The 16,780-nt window shown below is 45.5% G+C and overlaps 1 long non-coding RNA gene across 1 annotated transcript; it reads right to left on the minus strand.

Moving 5' to 3' along the window:
• Positions 1–7,736: 7,736 nt before the first annotated feature.
• Positions 7,737–16,517, minus strand: LOC121134676. The gene is made up of 2 exons (XR_005871793.1): positions 13,535–16,517; positions 7,737–10,190 (listed from the first exon to the last, which is right to left on the minus strand). It is a non-coding gene; the product is annotated as an uncharacterized LOC121134676 (long non-coding RNA).
• Between the last annotated feature and the right edge of the window lie 263 nt (positions 16,518–16,780).

A 16,780-nucleotide genomic window follows, 5' to 3' on the forward strand; every position in this document is an offset into this window, starting at 1 on the left:
AACATACTGTGCACGATATTTTACCCAGGCCTGAGATCAAAGCCTCTAAGTCAAGGGCCACACAGCTAGTAACTTAAAGATCACCATGGAACTGTATTTTTACTTACCTGTACTAAGTTGCTTTAGTATTTCTTCATTTTGCTTCAATCAAAATTGAAATAAGTTTTGGGAGGGACCATCTGGGAGTACCCACATCTTGTCCAATGGACTCAAATGTTCCTCCCTATTTAAAGTGCATAAGATATTCCTTCCAATTCTGGAGAATTTTAGAGTATATGTAATGGAACGAGACTCCTATAAATCAACTGTGGCTAGCTTCTCTGTTATGTTTCCAAGAAAAAGTTCAAGTTTTCTACATTAGTAAGCACTTTTAAAGGTTGTGTCAGTGTGGCGTTTTTGTTTTGTTTTTTTTCTGACCTCTGCTGTGTAACACTATTCCGGGAGAGATGCGAACAAATGTCCACTCACACCGAAGAGAAACCCGACAACAGACCAAAGCACAGTGCCATCAAAGTCCAACTTGGTGAACCAGTGAGTTTTATTGGGGTTATTTACAGAAATATGGGTGCATGGCTGTTTTGTTTTGTCGTTGTTGTTTTTGTTTGTTTTACAGGTGCAGACATGACTCTATGACAGCTGCATCCTCACAGGCCACACCAGTAGGAGGTACAGCTCCTGGAAGCTGGAACTCTGGAGAGTACCACAACCTGCAGGCACTCAGCAGGCTGGAAAATGTCCTTTCTAGACAGCCAGGTTGGTCTGAGCCTCCTCTGGGCAGCTTAGCTTATCTGAGAGTATGTCTCAGTGGTCCTTACTACTGACGTATGCTGGGGACGGGAGCCTGAGGGAATCTGGCCAGTTTCAAGGATTTCCTGAAGACACTGAGTTGTTTACTTACAGGGCTTAATATGTGTCCCTCCAGGATGGAGTCCTTTGTCTCCTTCATTCTAAAAGTTACCCAACTCTTCTCAACCACACCCACAGCCCTGGGGCCAGCTCTACTGTTCTGCCCAGGTGAGGTGCAGGGGGTTGCTGCAGCCAATGAGGGGCAGGCCTGCTCTCCAACTCCTGTGGCCAAGATACCAGCTTTCCTGCCTGAAGTAGGTGGCAAGGTGTGAGGAGGTGTCTCTCCCTCACCCACTCCACAGCAGACAGATAGTGGGGCCCTGCTCCTCGCTGCCTGCAGTGGGTGAGGAGCTAGGCCAGCCAGAGTTTGCCCTGGAGGTGACGACGAGGGAAAGTTGGCAGGCGGTGGGCATGTGTGTGTGTGTGGTATGTGCTTGTGAGCCTATGCCCGGACCTGTGTAGGCCACAGGGGTTTGCCAATGTCTTTCTTGCTTGCTTTCCTTGGGACCAGGCTCTCACTAAGCTGGAAGTTCACCTTTTGTGCTAGGCTGCCTGGCCAGAGCCCACTGGATCCACCGTCTCCATCCCTGAAATGCTGAGGTCACAGGCACATGAGGTCATGACTAGCTTTTTATATGAGTGCTGGATTCAAAGTGGGTTCTCATGCTTGTAAATCAAGCAGTCTCACTCAATAAGCAATCTCCCCAGCTTCCTGGTAAGCTAATTTGATGACTGTGACCAAGGCCTTAAGTTGTATAATATAATAGTCAAAGGATCCTGGGGTGGGGAGCATGGTGTGGGCTGCAGAAGTGACTGAGCCATTAAAGGGTCCCAACTGCCCTTCCAGAGGTTCTAGGTTCAGTTCCCAGCACCCAAGAGGTGGCTCACAATCATTCGTACTTAAGTCCCACGGGATTTGATGTCCTCTCCTGGCCTCTGAGCACTGTTTGCAACTGGTGCACAGGAATTCATGAAGGCAAAAAACACCCACACTCATAAAAATAAATGAAATGATACCAGAAGTATAAAAGCAATTTTAATATTTTAATATTCACCCTGCCCGCCCCAATGCAGTGGGAGATCCTCTCCCATCCCCCGGGGAAGGACCTTCTGGACCTAAGCAATAAAATAGGGTTCACCAGACCCACTGCTACCTCCAGTGGGGGCCGAATCAGGCTCCACACACCCAGTCTTCAGGGTTCCACTCTTGCTTGGCATCTCACTGTCACCTGAAGCTGGGAGCGGTGACCCTCAGCAGTGACTCCTCTGGTCTGGCGTCCTGTGTCACCGGTGAGTTCAGCCTCTGTATTTTTGTATTATTCCCTTGTGTGGTGAGTTACAGTCCTCATTTTTTCACCCTTTGCTGCCTGTGCAACTTCACTCTCAGAGAAGAAGCGGGACAAGAGCTGGTGCATTCGGTCGATTCGCTGAGATAATGGAGTAGCCGATGCCCCAGCTGCAAGCACCGCCCACATAAGGCTTTCAGGTTCTTTCCTCTCTGTCAGTCACAAGAAAATGATAGCATCCCACGTAATAAAAAACATTCAGTGTTAAAAAGCAAAGACAGCACAATTACAACAGCAAAAAAAGGCTAAAAAGAACGAGGAAAAGGAGAGAGAGAGAGAGAGTATAAGAAAACAGGCTTATTAGAATATAGTAAATTTTTATCTCTGAGGAACTGGCTCCAGACAGAGTAAACTGGATCTTGGATTTACTCCCAGCATGGATTTATCTTGTGGATCAGACCAAGGAAGATCAGACTGGGAACCAGAGAAACCCTGGATCTCAGGCTGCTGCTGTGGGGAGAGACTGTTCTGTCATCATGATTGCTTGGAAGATATACTTTTAAGTTGGGCACTGGGCTCATCCAGACTAATCATGTAGCTCCCGGCAGCTTAGTAGGACAGCAGGAGGTACCTAGTAGGACAGCAGGAGGTACTTAGTAAGGCTCCAGGAATAGGACCCCAGAAGGTACTTAATAAGACCTCAGAAGGGTCTTAGTAGGGCCCCAGGAGGGACTTAGTAAGACCTCAGAAGGGTCTTAGTAGGACCCCAGGAGGGACTTAGTAGCATCAGGAGCTTTTCAGGATGGGTCAAATTCTAGCAGCATTCTCTAGAGGCAGAGGGAAGCGGCTGTGCTTGACTGTGAGCAGGTAGGACCAGGAGGACACTGAGGTTATCATGAGTGAGAGAGATTGAACAACCATGTAAGTGAAGACATGCACTCTGAAAGTGTAGAATGGCGCAGCCACAGCTCAGGAAGCCCATGCTTGCCCTCCCAGGCTCCTGCTCACTGCAGTGTTAATGGGCTGACTTACTGTTCTTCAGAACTCAGGGTCCTATAAGCCATTTCCTCCAGATTGAAACACTCACTTCTGACGGGGGGGGGAGGGGACCTCAGGCAGCTTAGGAATAAATCTAAAAGGTTCAGAAAACTCCTGATAGTTAGAAATTTTGCAAGACCCTTCTCTAATGCTTCTCTAATGTTATAAAAGTGATAGGCAGTTGCTTTAAAGCATCCCATCCCCAATCCCTAGCTGCCAGCAAGCTGAATGGAGAGTCGCCCATGCTGGGGTGAGCTTTAGATGATGTAGCTGCCTTTGAGTCACCAGTGCTCTGTAAGTAACTCCAATAAACACACTGGTTCATTAGGTTGGGCTTGAGTGTAATCATTTGTTTGGTCTGTCAGTGCCCTATCTGGGGTGCATAGATGTAGTCTCTTCCCAGAGAAAGTTACACAACATTCTAAGGTGAAATTCAGCATCTAATTAGCTAAGCCTATACATGCCCTCCTGAGAGCATGCTATCCTTTTATACACCTCCTTTATATCTGCAGATCCAGACACATAAGCTTGGGAAGGAATATTATCATACCCAAACAGCCAACTCTGATCTGGCCCACCATTGATGAGGCCAGAAGCTGAGAATCCAACCTCTAAGATAAATGGGATCTGAAGTCTGGACCCAGAGAAGTTTCTGTCCCTTCACTTCACAGCTGAGTAAACTTGAAGTGAACTTCTCAGTCTCCCGGGTTGGCTCAGGAAGTGGGAGGTTCCAGTTCAAGGAGACACTGAGGAGGAAGGGCTGTAAACGGCTCAAGGAAGACTCTGGGAAGAGGCAAGTTCTCATGCACTCAGGGGCCAAAGGTCCTGGCTTCAGACCCAGCCTTCACACTCATGGTCTAGACCTCCAGCAATGTAGCTGCTCCCAAGCTCATTTTCCTCATCTATAAAGTGAAGATGATAATGATCCTTTTGTAACGTCTGTGGAAACGGAAGATGTGATTTGAACTGGTCACTAATTGGTATTTGGGAGATGAAACAACAAACAAAATGTTGGTCATAGCCATTCCTCTGAGAAAAACAGACCTTCAGGGGCGGCATGAAGGTCTACTGACTCAATGAAAGTCAGTCTGAAGTAATTCCTAAAAATAAGCAGGGCATTCAAGCTGCAGGTCACAAGGACGAGGTTTTTCAGTACGAGAAAATGCTGTCCAGCCACTCACAAACAGATGTCACCCTGTAGTGATGCTCTTGACTGGGAACTATATGCCCCCCTCTTATCCCCACCAAGTATGCCTCGTACTACCTGATGGTACAGCCTAAACCATGTAGACGTATTTTTATAATGGGCTCCCAAGACTGAGACCAGATGTAATATAGTATTAAATTTGATGAAAGATTTTTAAAAGGAGAGCAAGTTACTTTATGATGCCTGTATCCAAAGGAATGATTTGCAACAGGGCTACTGAAAAATGCAGTTGGGGGTGTTCTCTTCCAACCAAAGGGAGCATTAACCAGCAGTGAGTAGCTCTGGGATTTTGTTTGAGAATTTAAGAGTTGATAACAGCTGAATCTGTATTGTGTGTTGGAGGTGGAACACCCTCTCACATTTACCCCATTGTATAGGGTATCATATTTCCAAATGGGAGATTCTTGGAGAACTGGGCCTCTGAGACTGCAGATTTCAGATAGCACCAGTATTGAAAATGCCTCAGTGGTTGTGGTGGTTTGAATGAAAATGGCCCCCTTAATATAGGCAGAAGTTTCTGTACCAACCACCCACTCCCAAATAACCACTCAGAGACTTATTAATTGCAAACACTCAACTGATAGCTCAGGCTTATTACTAACTAGCTCTTACAACTTAAATTTATCCATTTCTATTCATCTGTATGCTGCCCAAACTCATAGCATTCACCTCTCCAGCATGTCTTGCTTACTCTACATCTTTAACATGTAGTTTTCCTCCTCCAGAAGCTTTGGTTTCCCCCCCCCCCCCCCGGCAGCTGCTTGGGCTCTGCCACAGTTGCAGTCCCCAAATAACACACAGGAGGCTATATTAATTATGAAGTTGTTGGTGGTTTGCTTGTTTCTTACTGGCTAACCCATAATTGTTAATCTAAGTATTTCTCTTACCAGAGAAAAGGGTCCAGACATCTTACTTCTCTGGCAGGCTACATTGTCTCTGTTGTGTCTCTCTTTCCCAGAATCCTCAACTCCTAGTCCCACCTATCTTGCTTCCCTATTGGCCAACAGTGCTTTATTGACATATACACAGGACTTCCCCATCATACATCTGGCTGGTGACTCTCTGACTCCGCCCTTCTTCCTCCCAGCATTCTTAGTTTGGCTGTCCTGCCTATACTTCCTGCCTGGCTACCAGCCAGTCAGTTCTTTATTAACCAATGAGAATAATACATGTTCACAGTGTGCAGGATTATTCTACAGCCCCATAGGCCCATAGGGGGTGGCACTATTAGGAGGTGTGGGCTTGTTAGAGTAGATGTGGCTTGATTTGAGGAAGTGTGTCACTAGGGGGTAGGGTTTGAGGTCTCAGAAGCTCAAGCCTGGCTGATGTTTTACTGTCCCTTCCTGCTGCCTGCAGATCCAGATGTAGAACTCTCAGCTCCTTCTCCAGCACAAGGTCTGTCTGCTTCCTGTCATGACGATAATGGACTAAACCTCTGAAACTGCAAGCCAGCCCCAATTAAATGTTTCCCTTTATAAGAGCTACCATGGTCATGGTGTCTTTTTACAGCAATAGAAACCCTAACTAAGGCAGGGGTCTTCCGGTAGCCTGAAATGCAGACCAGTTAGTTATCTCTGAACCCATTCTGGCTGCATAGGTGCTATTTGAAGACTAGTGATAACAGAGAAACCATTTAGAAAATGTGAGAATTACCTCTAAAGAGCAGCCATATCCAAAAAGAAAAAAATAGCAGAATGATACAGATTTTAAAAAGAGAACTGATCCCATAGTGAGACCGACAGCCTTGTAACTGTCTTACTCCTTTAGGTTGCTGGAAGTCAGAAGACTCAAGGTTGAGGAAAGCCAAGGGAGGCTTTTAAATAAGTTTACCAGCTTGTTTTTTCCTTAACATGATCAAGGCTAAACTTTTTGTAAGGAAGTTTTCTCAATAATAAAGGCAAGAAATTCCACCCTCAAAGATATTTTCCAGTTTACAGCAACAGCTCTGATTGCACAATATCCTGGGTTTTCTTCTAAATTAAATTTCACATTTGCAAATGTTGATAAACAAACAATTCCTGCTGATGTTCTTGGATTTCATTCGAAATCCTGGCTGGCTTGGGGGAACCCTGCAAAGCTGTTTTACTTGAAAGGGCTGGGTTGCCTCTGCCTTCTCTTCAACAATGCTCTAAGATCCATTCTGCCATCTTCCTTCCCTATCTGCTGTAGACTCCTAAATGCTCCTAAATGTTGACAGATCTCTGCCTCCTAACTCTGGCTTTCTCCTGAGTTTCCCTCCTATATAGTCAAATGCTTCCTGGTCCCCCCTACCTGGATCTCCCATTCTCAGACTCACCATAGACGTTAAGATGGTCTCTGTTATACACCCCCTCTTGAAAGGTTCTCCCCAACCAGTGCCAAGCTCCATCTGTGCACAGGAAACCTGAGTACAGTTTTAGAGACACACTGGAGAGACTCTGAGGGTAGTAGCAATTTGCTACGAGGTAGGGAGGTGGTGAGCAATCCCAAGAGACTTAAACTATCCTAGTGACACCAGAGTGTAAAGGAGTCTCGTATGTGGATTGTTAGTTAGGGCAGGATAGACCGTACAGAAATAACAAAGAAAACCAGTTTTAAAAAGGGAACCACAGCAGAAAACATGCCAATTGTCCAGCTTCCATGCAATAAAACTAGGGGTCCTGTCAGCCTCTGTTCTGCAACTTAGTGTCAAGAGTTCTGTATGTCCTAGCATAGGGACAAAGGAGAATGAACACAAAATTGGACCTCACTTAGGTCCCTTCTCATTGTTCTGCTCATTGTTCTGCTGCTGAGGGTGACTGTGTTGAAGGCTGTCCCAAGAGGCTGCCGAGAGCCACATGTGGTTGGGAGACCCCCGTGGATTTTCTTCACCCACAGGACGATTTGCTGGTCAGTGGCAAGGGAGCACAAGGCAGTTAACACAAACAGAAGACCCCTCCATTTATTTCTGCTTTAGTTTTTAGCATATCCCACAGATTAGGGACGGACATGATCTGGACTCATGAGTGTTTAAAGAATGGAATGGCAGCAATGAGCTGCTCCAGGCAGATCCTCTGCTCTGCAAGTCACCCAACAGGAAACCCTGAAGAAATTAGAGCCCCACAGCCTCAGATGAACTTTGAAGTGGTCATCAACATGGCCAAGATCCAGGTGGAGATCAAAGAGCGGTAGGTAACCTAGGGCTGCAGGATGAAGCGTGTGTTCCTCAAAAAAGGGGCTGTTTGAAGAGGAACCCTCAACTTCAGCTTTAGGGGACCTGAGGTGACCTTGATGAAGGAATCACATGCAGAGTTGCCTAAATAAAAACGTATTGACTTTAAGTAAGTGCTTAATGCCACACATAAAAAAATAAACACAAACAACAAACCAAAAAACCTATATTGTTTGTAGAAAGTCAGCATTTATTTTTTGGCTCAAAATTTCTCTAGTGTTTTCTGTGAAGGGAATACAAATTGAACTTAGCTGTTAAAAAAAAATAGAGCTTTGTCATTGTCCCAAGCTAGCTTTGAGAGAAACTAGAACAAATGCTCTCAACTGTTCAGGAAGAGGAAGTTGGTGAGCCAAGCAACCAGCAACAGGCTTGCTTATGAAGCTGTACAGAGTTAGCCTCCTGGAGACCACTGGGGATTCCAGGCGTGGAATGTGTCGTGGAGAGATGGTGGATGGACAGTGTCAGGAGAGAGGAAAGGCAGAGCTGAAGCCAGCTGCCCACTTAGAAGGGCGGGGCGGGGCGGGGCGGGGCGGGGCAGGCACCTGAGGGTCATGATGGGGGTAACCTGGCAGAGCAGGACTTGGTAAAGATGGGAACTAGAAGGGCAGGGGTGTGGTCAGTGGCAAAGCTTGGGGCTTTGGCCCCAGAATGAGCCTGGGCTGAATCCTTTCAGAGTTAGTAGAGTGCAGACTGGAGCCTGGGATGAGCCTAAAGACAACCCAAGAAGCTTGCTGTGGTGCTGAGATCTGTCCCCTCAGGCCCGGGTCTCACATTTCCTCACTGCAGGCCACCCAGCTCCACTGCTCGGTTCTGGGTCCAGACTTTCTCCTGATCTGCTGGATACCATTGATTGGCCCTTTGGCTTCTGGTGGGACTCCACCTTCAGCAGAATGTGTCCCAGCAGATTTCCACTGTGATAGTCCCCTGTTTGGGGCCAGATTTGTACCGTCAGAAGATAAATTAGTACGAAGGTAAGCCAAGGGTGTAGCTCGATAGTAGAGTGCTTGCCTAGCTTGTGGCCAGGCCCAGGGGTCAACTCCCAGGCAAACATTTACTAAATGCTTCGCTCCAAGCCAGACAGAGCTATGCATTTCTGTGGGGACTCATTATCTCCTCAGCCCAAATCCACGGGGTGGGTGTATGGCAGATGAAGGCACAAAGGGATATGGTTCTATAGTCACAGAGCTTCTAAAGTGGACAAGCAGAGCTCTAAATTCAAACGTCTGGTTTTTAATTACTGTGCTATACTAAATAATGGATGGGGTGTGCGGGTGCGTCGGGGACAGAGGCAACATAGTTTCGTGACCTGAAATAAGAAAGTGTGCGGGGAAGTTGTAATCACAGAGAAGGGAACCACAAACCTGGAGGCACCACCAAGGGAGAGAAGGCCTCCGCTTATGCATGCAGGCACACTGCTGGTTTTCATTGGTCAAACCGAAGGAGAGGGAGACGTCCGAATTTTCTGGGTGAAATTTGCCTTGCGCTGGCTGGTGGATGGAGACGAGATTTGAGGCCCCTTGCATTGCAATGTATAAGCTCTTAAGTCAGAAAGGTCCAAGCGCTCGAGGGGAGGGAGGAGTCTGAGTCAGCGAAGCTCTCCAAACAACTGTGGAGGGCGTTTGACCCGGCCTTTCTGCTGCTCCCAATTGCCAAAACCCCGGGGGCAGGCGGGGCCACACCCTCTGATGAATATGCATGACTCCCAAAGCTTCCTGGCTGAGCAGACTCCTGCGCTGGCCACCTGACCAGTGAATTCTAAGGCTATATGAAAGCGGCCCAATGCAAAATCATAAACGTTTTGAGATTTTAAAACTGATTTTCTCCTCGTGGATTCTGGTTTGTTTAATTTTGGTTCAGTGCTCCGCTGCCTGCACTTTGTAGAAGAGAAGGTGTGGGTGTCAGAAGGCTGGACATTCCTGCTAGGGTTTCAAAGACCTAAGTGCCTTTCTGACAGGGAATTAGAGGGAAGGCGGGAGCTGGCCTTCGACGACTAAAAGAAGAGGGGACTCACATGACGTGGACTTAGAGTGAAGTCCACAACTGCCAAGTTGAGCTCCCCTCACCCATTGTGAAGGCGCACCCCGCCCCTTATATAGGGCAGGTCTTTCAATCCGTTTCTGAGCCACTGTGGTGCAAGTACTAGAATTTCACAGACAATCTCTCTCTAGCCTTGGAGGCACGTGTACAACAGACTGGCTGATGACCAAACCTGCCCTGTTGTCTTCATAACTCACACACGTTGTTTGACACGTATGTCAATTAGTACAGGCTCCAATTGTCCTAATACCTGGTTGAGACACTGGTATCATTCTGAGTTATGGACTAACAATTTTTAAAGCCATTAAAGACACAATGGTTTAGAAGCAATTAGATTGGCCATGTATTAATATTTGTATTTGGTTTTCTGGATTTTGGTTGATGGAGATTTTTCCTCCGCACTGGCAATATTAGTTTGTGGTACAAGGCAAGCTTTGGGGAACTGGAGCCACTGTTTTCTGTTGCTATTGTTGCTTTAAGAGTTCACTTTAGAATTCACTTAACAGAAATTACTGGAAGATTCCTTGAGTATGTCTATTCCATTAGTTCCTCCATTAAGGGAGAGTCTCTGCTTCTTGCCTACAAACTGGAAATGGAAGAAATAGCGTTACAAAAGGAAAACCAAACAATAGTGGAGGGTACAGTATGAAAGCATTTAGCTTCCCCACCCACGGCTGTCCCAGAGCACTGACAGTGTAGTGTGAGCAGCCTGCGAGATGTCACTACAAGTGGGGCGAGGGTCACATAACACAAATGTCCTGGTAATGTGTTTTCTAGAAGTTACAGCCAAGTAACCATTGATCCCTAGTGGAATTCCAGATGACTAGTAGGAAGCAATAAGAATTAGCAGAGGTGGGGTGAGGAATGGGTGATGCTGACCGGATGGCCCGGCAGTTAGGGGCACCGGCTGCTTTTGCAGAGGACTCTGATTCAGCTCCCAGCACCCACATGGCACAGCTCACAACCATCTGTAACTCCAGTGCCAGGGTATCGGACACCCTCTTCTGACTTCCAAGGTCACCAGGCACACGCATGGTACACATATATGTATACAAGCAAAGCTCTCTCGTGCACAAAATGAATAGATCTTTTAAAAAAGAATTTACTAAGGAGTGGTCAAGGGACTTTATTACTTTAAAAAATTTAATGAAGATCTGAAATTTATCACAATCCAAAAGTAAACTAAAATAAAAAGTTTCTCTGTCTCTCCCATTCCCTCCCCTCCCCCCCAGATTTGGTATTCAAAATCTCCTGGCTGAGCTTATAAAAGTAAAGAGCCTAGACTTCAGCATAATAAGAGATTGCAAAGGTAGTTCAACTATCCATGAGTGTGTTTGTTTATGACTGCATGTCTATCTTTGTATGTACATGTACACACTACATGCATGCCTTGGGGCCTTATATGCCTTTGATTCCATGTTCTGTCACTTATAAGCTGTGTGACTACACTGGACATTTCTGAGTTTCACTTTTCACAATTGAAAAATGGGGCTATGGTAAGTATTTCATGTATATTGAAGAAAAAACATGTGACGTAAGTACCAACAAAAGGCAATCATTATTGATATTATAATTTAAAAGATAAAATTCAAATATAAAGGGCTGGAGAAATAGCTCATTGGTTAAGAGCACTGGCTGCTCTTCCAAAGCACCTGGGTTCAATTCCTAGCACCCACATAGCAGCTCACAACCTCTGTAATCCCAGAGGATCCAATGCCTTCTTCTAACCTCCACAAGTACCAGATATGCACATAGCATACAGATATACATGCATGCAAAACACTAAAAATATTTTAATTCAAATATAAATCAGGAAAGAAAAGAGATAAAATTTTAATTTACTGAAAGATTGATATATAATAACCAAATATCATGTGTCAGGTGCAAACTGAAGCTTCTTAAGATAATTGGCATGCATAAGCTAAAAACAAACCGTCTCAATTAAAGTTGGTCAGGTCCCATTTGCAATTCCCTAGTCCTTTTTGGTTGGTATACTTGAGAAAGAGCAAGGGAAAAGCTATATAAAAACTTCTCTTTGGTTCAAAATCCCAAACAATAATATCTGAGAAATACTTGGAAAAGATGATGCCTCTGTCTAGGTAAAGGAGTTACATAATGGCTATCTTCTGATGCTGACAAGATTTGATATGGAGTATGACAAGGTGACAAACAGTAGGATTGGAACAAATGATTAGTAGTTAGTATGAGATAAATATGCAATTCAACACATAGAACAGGTCTTTAGCAGTGCAATGAGTACTCTTGAAGAGCAGTAAACTCAAGAGTACTCACAGTAATTCCACAGCAGGTAGAATCCGGCTGTGAGGACTAGGGCAGACAGCATTGCCATACAAGAGAAGCAGGTAGCCTATCTTAGAGTTCATCATGCTCCCTAGCTGTTCAGGCGTGACTAATCAATGACCACTCTCTTTCTGGCAGAGCTAAACTCAGCCTGGCAATCCCTTCAACACAGTGCTTCAAGCCATGATGACTAATGACGCTGACTACCCGCCCAGCACAGATGATGCCTTAATGTCCTAAGATGCTAACTTCTAGAATTCCCCCAGTGTCACAATGGCATGTCTGTAAACTAACTAGAACAAAAGTCATAGTTAAGCACAAAAGTATTTCCAATTACTCATATGCACATTTGTTGATGTCTACATGTATATCTTTGCACACATCTCTACATGGGGATATGCAAAAGCATTTCTTGGTCCTAACCAAAAATGAAGATCACAGAAGGAAACAATGCATTGACCACAGGTGCCTTTAAACAGCGAGTCCTAGTTGTTATACTTCCTGATGCATTCATTTTTTAACCTCAAAAAAATTCAGACTTTTTTTTTTTTTTTTGCTGGGCATTGGTGGTGCACGCCTTTAATCCCAGCACTCGGGAGGCAGAGGCAGGCGGATATCTGTGAGTTCATGGCCAGGCTGGACCGACAGCTTCCAAAACAGAGAAACCCTGTCTCGTAAAACCAAAAAAAATTTTTTCAGACTTTTTTGACCTTATACCAAACTGCATAAAATTTCATATTTATTGCTTGTGGTGTCATATACCTCCATCCTAGGCCTCAGAGGCTGAGGCAGGAGAATTATGAGTTCAAGACCAGCCTGGGCTACATGGTGAGTCTGAGGCCAGCCCAGGCTATATAGTGAGATACTGACTCAAATTAAAATAAAAAAGATGAGTCTGTGCAGACAAAAACCTAAGGAAGAATGCATACAGAGAGGTGGCAGATAGGTAAACTCGCTGTCCTGATAGCCTTTCCATATTGCCTCCAAGAGGGAGACACAGTGTCGTGGGCTCATCCAGGGCAGTTTTTAATATAGAGCTCTAGTCATAGAGGAACTCCGACATGTCACGTGGGTGTGGGAAAGTTTGTGGGAAGAAATGAGAGGAAGCCTGCCGCCCAGCACTTCCATAGATTCCCAGAAAGGAAAAAAAGCTTGGGAGACAGGGATGGAAAGCCTGTGCTTGCTCTTCTTAACACTGGATCTGGACACAGAGGACTCTTCTGGGCAGGCCAGAACCTGACAGGGGAAGATGTCAGTCTGTGGCTAGGAATGCCGGATAAGTAAGGGAGAATGGTACATTGCGTGTCTCACGGCTAAAACTCCCAGGCATTAAATTATGACACCGTTTACAGCATCTTCCTTTGTCCACTGTCAAGATTTGAAAAAAGAAAGCTGGAAACAGATTCCCTTCGAGGACCCCTTCCCACCAAATGATTTTCAAAGAAATAAAATATTCAATCTAAAGGCTGCGTGTCAGATTGCCTGTGCTTAAACTCTGTCCCTGCCTTCTAGTAGCTGTATAAGCTTCAGGTTTCCTGTCTATAACATGGGGGTAATTTTTCTTAAGTGAAGCGTATATTTAACACACAGTAAGGGAAGGCAGAATGACAAAACATGGTGACTACTTACTGGCAGAGCAAGGCTCAAGACACCGGTGACCTATGCAATGTGATGTATCGAAATTAGAGCCAGGATTGCTTTTAAGAATCGAAGACTTCTACGTTCCCTTTTCCTTTCCTCTCTGATGGCTGAGATCATCTGCTTGGTACCTCCCCTCCCTGTGCCAAACTGACAGCCACGGCTCTGATTCTCTGTGGCCCCACAGTGACCCCACATTCTGGTTAACACTCCTCCATTGTGAAAGTCCAACTCCATCTGTCATCTGATCAATGCACAACCGTCCCTCAAGAGGTTAGTAAATGCCTTTTCTATGAAGCGTCCTTCTCTTTTAAAGCATAATGCAATGTTATAATTTGACTTTCAAGAGCCACTCAGGGTGGAAGGAATGTTCAGACAGGCCCATACATCAACATCTCCCTGCTCCTTCCAGAGCACCTCAACTATAAATATATCGAGATGAGTCCTAGAGCTAGCAACACACACCTAATGATTTTCCACTTCTAGGCTCTCAAGAGCCCTTCTCTTAGAAAGCAAAGCTAATGTGTTTGTTCCCATACCATCCCTTTGAATAACAGGCAGAGGCTGTTATACTCAAAAGGAAAAAAAAATCATCTAATAGCGCAAAGTAATCCAGGTGGAAATCTGTTGCCCTCCCAACTCTTTCCTCACAGTCTACAGGATTCTATAGGTCTGGGTCATAAAATGCAGCCATTTTAAGACTCCTAGCTCACCAGAAGGAGAGCTATTTAGAAATTAGGTCACGTCTTCGGGCTTCCTGCCAGACTCTTGCACAGGAATAGGAACATCATTGCCTGAGTATCTTTGAACACAAAGAACAATAGCAGATAATGTTCTGTTGCGAAATGCTGAACAGCTATATCCCTTGTGTGTGGGGTCACTTGGAGTAAAAATTTCCTCACAAAATTTAGGGAGCTGAGCAGAATGCTTTCAGTGTCTGCCTTTATAAAATAGACTATTTCTGGTTTCGTTTTTGCTATTGTAATTTACGTTTTCCGCGCTCTGAATTCCATACTGTGTAACTAAAGGTGTAGGCTGCATAGATGAGCCTCTGTTGTTTTTTCTCTCCTCGTCTGTTTTCCCATCCTTATATTGGCTCTGAGATACATGTAAATAATGACAAGGATGACTGCTGGAAGAGTTCTGACTCCTTTAGTTCAGTCCTTGGAGCATCCTTCCCCCTTAAAGCATGATGTAATGTCATGATTTAACTTTCAAAATCCACTCAGAAGGGACTAAGACACAGGGCCAGATATCCAGCCAGGACTTTATGTCATCAAGGGGCTTTCGCAGATGTAGTTCCCTGCTCTTTTCAGGGAAATGAATAAGTTCAAAGTCCCACAACAGGTAGCACATGGAACCTGCTGACCTCAGTTCATTGCCAGAACCTGTTCATGATGGAGTTCCCAGGACAGTCTGCAAATATCTAAGTTTGCAAATCATGATCTGAAACCCTCTGGAAAGACGAGTCCAGTAAATACTTCATCAGCCTGCTGTTCTTTGAAGATGTGCGGCCTAAGGTGGCCTGGCCAGCTGACAGTTTTCAGATAGGAGAACCAGACAGGGAGCCTACCGGACTCCCAGAAGTTGCAAATGGACAGTTGTCTTCAGATGCATGGCATGGGACAGAGCGTCTGCTTCTGGGCACAGAGGTGCGCTGTGGGCTCGGGCAGGCAAGTGAAATTTCCTTCTGCACATCTCAGTTAGACTTTGAAACTATCAAGAGTTTCTTGTTGCTTTTCACAAAAACTGCTGCCAAAGCATTTCAAAACATCGTTGCCTAGTTGTGTCTTAAAAGAAAAAAAAGCTCCTTGGGGGACACAAAGTCCTATTCCAGGAGAGATCAATAGGAAATGTTAATCTGTCAGTAATAAGTTATTGTATGTATTGATTTCCATGGCTTTTAGGGCTCTTAGTAGTAACCGAGGAAAGGCTAATCATTCTGGAATGTGTGTGCCCTTAGAACATAGCTCCAGGGAGTAGGGAGCTCACTGCTTTGTGGACAATATATTGTAGGGAGAGAAAATTTCCTTTAATGTAATGGGATCCTCCATTTCAACTCCTCCTTAGCATTTATAAGACAAACAATACCAGGAATGGAACATTTAGCAGCCATCTGCTTTGCATGCAGAATTGGACAGAATGATTCACATGTAGCAGCATGCTTCTTTAATCTTTTCTTTAAAATACTGCCAGCAGCATTGTTCACTGAAAGTCTCTCTTTAGTGCAGACACTAGCTAAGACACATGCCAGACCGCAATTCCCCTGTCACGGTCCTTATGAGCAGTGCTGGCTATGAAGCTATGTTTTCAGAGGCGACGAAGATACTGACACGTGAAAGAGAAAAGATGCAAGAGAATTCTGGAAGCATCTACTACCTGTGTTCCTTAGTAGACTGCATTTGTTCACCTGCCACAGGCTCCCCTCGTTCAGGCTCCTCTGTGGAACCTTCTCTGAGCTCGTGCTGCAGACTCCTCCATGGCCTCGCAGCGAGTCACGTGACCTTCCAGCGAACCTCCAACTTTCTGCCTCACCCACTTGATGCTTGTGACACTGCCCAGTTGTCGCTGGTGCTGTGCTGAACACTTCTTTGAGGTGTATCTTCTCCATCCCCACAGGCCTCATCTGGCGGGATACTCAGCACATTGCGTGCAGTCCCTAAGTAGCGATCTCATTAGCGATCATCACGATCACGCCCCAGTTTGACCAAAAAACAACCAGAATGCAAAGCGAGTATTGGTGGGGAGAAGAACGGGACTCCACCACGGGGTTAGCTCTCTGGCAGCCACTGTTTATTAGTGTATACTTAGAAGAGCTGCTGAACCGGGAGGAAGCCTCAAGGAAAAGCACAGAGAGCAAGGAAAAGACAGAAATGCACAGCAGGCAGACTTTTATCAGTGTGTTGCTTCCTGATACCATCTGTCTCCTCCTGTCCGGTTTCCTGTTTCCTTCCACTTCTTGGCGCTCTTGTGCTGCCCCGCCCGTGTGTCTGGTGCAGCTCTTACCACTGTTTGGGTGTAAGTAATCAGGAGAGGACGTTTGAGTCTGGGCTACACTTGACTTCAGAACTGGGTCACAGGGGTTGCACTTAGGTTCTTAGAGGAAGCATTTTAAGCCGGGCTTTTATTTAGTGTACGTGCATATGCAGAGGTCGGAGGACAGCACGTGGGAGAGTTGGCTCGCTCCACTATGTGTGGGTCCTGGGGATGGCATTCAGGTCCTCAGGCTTGGTAATA

Source organism: Mesocricetus auratus, unplaced genomic scaffold (genome assembly GCF_017639785.1).
Source record: "Mesocricetus auratus isolate SY011 unplaced genomic scaffold, BCM_Maur_2.0 Super-Scaffold_100029, whole genome shotgun sequence".
NCBI classification, from domain to species: domain Eukaryota; kingdom Metazoa; phylum Chordata; class Mammalia; order Rodentia; family Cricetidae; genus Mesocricetus; species Mesocricetus auratus.